Here is a 3396-nt window from a genome sequence, read left to right on the forward strand (position 1 = left end):
TGATGATAGCTTGGATTGCTCTGTTTGCAGTGATGGGTGTACTACTTGTGGCTCTACTCATTGCTCTCAATTTAACAGTATCAGTGGGTACACTCAATGGTCTATTGTTCTATGCTAACATTGTCAAGTTATACGAGCCAGTTTTTTCAAGGAAAGGAGCATTACCAGTCTTGAGTCAAGTCATATCATGGATTAACTTAGACTTTGGGTTTGAGATATGTTTTTACAATGGTATGGACAGTTATGCTAAACAATGGCTCCAGTTTGCTTTCCCTCTCTACCTGTGGATCATTATCATTATCATTATACTATTGTGTAGGAGATATGGTAAGATATCAAGACTGATGGGGTGCTCATGCTGTTCCTGTTTTATCTACACTCTTCCTTCTCTCGTATACTAAACTAGTACGTACTATTGTTATTGTACTACACAAGCGTGAGGTAACTCTTCACTGTACAAATGAGTCAGTAAGATCAGTTAGTTTATGGTATGAGGATCCTAATGTTGAATATGCTAAAGGGAAGCATGCTGGACTATTTGGATTTGCCCTATTGGTGTCTGTTTTTTTTGTCATACCATACACACTGTTTCTTTTACTCAATCCTTTTTATGAGAAGTATCTTTCAAATTTCAAACTCTTAAATAAATTTTGGAATCATTTCAAGCCTATTATTGATGCTTATAGTGGTCCAATGAAAGATGAGTATCGGTTCTGGCCTGGTCTACTGCTAGTGGCTAGGATACCAGTACTATTATCAGTTACTTTAGTTGACAGTTTCATTCAGTCACAGCACTTCCTATTGTCAATGCTATTGACAGTGTTAGTTATTGTGCTATCATTGAGTCATTGTTTTGGTGGAGTTTACAAGAAAAGAATAAACAATGTACTTGAAGTTTGGTTCTTGTTTAACTTATGTATCATGGTTGGTCTATCTGTAGCCTTTACTGATGACAGTAAAGTATTGATCTGGTATAATACTTGTTTATCTGTTTTTATTTTTAGTTTTATTTTGATTGTTGTTTATCATCTTTACCTGCAGTTATCACATATGAAATGTTATGATGCTCTAATTAAGAAGTTACTCAAGAAACAAGATGAAGATGATGAACCTCTTTTAGACATCACTGAATCACATCTAACTGTTGATCAACAAATGAAAGAAATTGTACCAAGTTCTACTGATGTTAGACTCAGTGATAGTCGTGAATCAGTTGTTGATTTGTTTTAATCATTATAGTCTTTAACTGTAATTAATCTATTCTTTATTATTTTTAGAATTTTTAGTTTACAATCTCATGAAGTATTGCATGACAGTGCATGAATCACAACAAGTGTTTTATTTACTCTCTTATAAACCACATTATACATTAATACACACACATATAATACATATAATTATATATGTGTATTATATATGCATATTATACACAGTAACATACATACACAGTAACAGTACGTATAGAGCTTAGCATAATAAATTAAATTCATGCATCATTCTGCTCCATGGTGTCTCTTATTAGCTCCTCCTCCTATACCTCCATTTGCCCCCTCAGTCTCCAGTTATACATGTACTTTTACAGCTGCATATCACATATCATAAACTGCAGCATGTTAAATTCAATGTACAAGTACATGTATTAAGTAATTTTGTCTACTTTAAATGGTTTAAGTCTAAATGGTTTTTTATTATTGATAATTATAATTATGTACCAAACTTGATAAAACCAGTCACTAAATGTCAATCGGAGGTAGGTGTGGTTATCTGATGTGTCGTATGTTGGCTCCAGGTCGTGGTTACCATAAGGTTTTGAAAGAGGTAAGTCTGTCTCGCTGTCAGCGGGTATGTAAGCATTGGGATGAGGTGAGGCTGTAGTTTAGACTCCATTGGGTAGCTCACGACCTTCATCTTGTAAGGACTGAGAGAGAGAGAGGGAGCGGGGAGACAGTGTATCAGTAACTGAGGTTGGGTGGGTTTGAAGGGGGCGTGGTTACCATAAGGTTTTGGAAAAGGTAAGTCTGTCCATAGGTATTATAATGATACCATGTTACTGGACTTTATCCCAATTTTTGAGCAACTTTAAAAATTGTGCAAGGAAGTATCTATCATTTATTGTGTAAGAATTATATTGCGAATCCTTCCATTAGAACCAAAGATACTAAGTTCTGTCAAAAAAATGTGAAAAAGAGGTACATTGTTGTTTCATGAGCCACACATAATTTAGTCAATACTGCATATGGATTTCAGAACAAACAAGCTACAGCTACTCATAAATGGTAAAGGAATGGCACAAATTAAGCACAATGTAAATAGCCTAATACCGCAGGCCATAGATATTAAATGAGTGGATGGCTTCAATGGAATTTTAATGTACTGACAGTAAATAAACAAAAATACCCTCAGACATAATAGAACAACAACAGTTTCATTATGCACTCTAAAAGGCAAAAAAGCCTTGCAGTGTACTATTATTATTTTGAAAAACAGCTTTTGAACTGATTCTTTTGTAAATCAATTGCTGCTTTTAATGCTATATAGATGATGCATGACATATTCAGCTACAAAATTCCTATGATATACAGTTTCAATGTTCCCCTTTGGGCTATATAAGGTACCATTGATACCGTCAAAGAATTGTAAACACTATAGGATCTTAATTGCTCTTGTTATAATGTGCATATGCATAGTCATTTCATTTCAAAAGTCATTTCAAAGATATAGAATACAAGCTGAAATGAATACTAAACTCAACCAAAGGCTAACTTAATCCAGTGACACAACTACATCTAATAGATTGATTTTGTTCATTTATGTCATTGACAACTTGAAATTACCATTGTCCTAGTAATTATGTCTTGTTCAACCTCTCTCCCTCTATCATCCTTTAGGTTAATAGTGTTGATGGATCATATTGTTCACAATGTGGGCAGCTCAACATGCAGCATTGTGTAAAGTACTCACTACATGTCATCAAGTATCTCTGTAACAAGAGTGTACTCTTTAAATCAATGGACCACTGACATACAGATAGACACTGTATGCATATACTGATTGTAACAAAATGCACTAATTCCTCAATGTCAGCTGTTCTATTTAGCATTTTGTGTATTGTGAGATTATTACTATTATTATTATTTAACGAAAAATTGAATCTGTAAACTATCACAACTATTATTTGGAGGATGATGAGTAACTTGTACATTAGTACAGTACTCATAACAGCACATGAAAAACTATTCCATGACTACTTATTAACCTCTGACTACCCAGGAACTTACTTATTACTGAGCCTCCCAGCTGTAAAACAAGATGAGACCAAGTTAAAACTATGGAATTGTTTATGCACTTAAAGCAATATAATGTTATAGTAGTACATGACATGTATAATTAGTAGTA

At 33.9% G+C, this 3396-nt stretch overlaps 1 long non-coding RNA gene across 1 annotated transcript; it reads left to right on the forward strand.

Moving 5' to 3' along the window:
• Positions 1–1469: 1469 nt before the first annotated feature.
• LOC109587243 (uncharacterized) lies at positions 1470–3165 on the forward strand. Its single transcript, XR_002187489.1, has 3 exons — positions 1470–1818; positions 2148–2276; positions 2889–3165. It is a non-coding gene; the product is annotated as an uncharacterized LOC109587243 (long non-coding RNA).
• Positions 3166–3396: the final 231 nt, after the last annotated feature.

Source organism: Amphimedon queenslandica, unplaced genomic scaffold, assembly GCF_000090795.2.
Source record: "Amphimedon queenslandica unplaced genomic scaffold, v1.1 AMPQUscaffold_12642, whole genome shotgun sequence".
Taxonomy (NCBI): Eukaryota; Metazoa; Porifera; class Demospongiae; order Haplosclerida; family Niphatidae; genus Amphimedon; species Amphimedon queenslandica.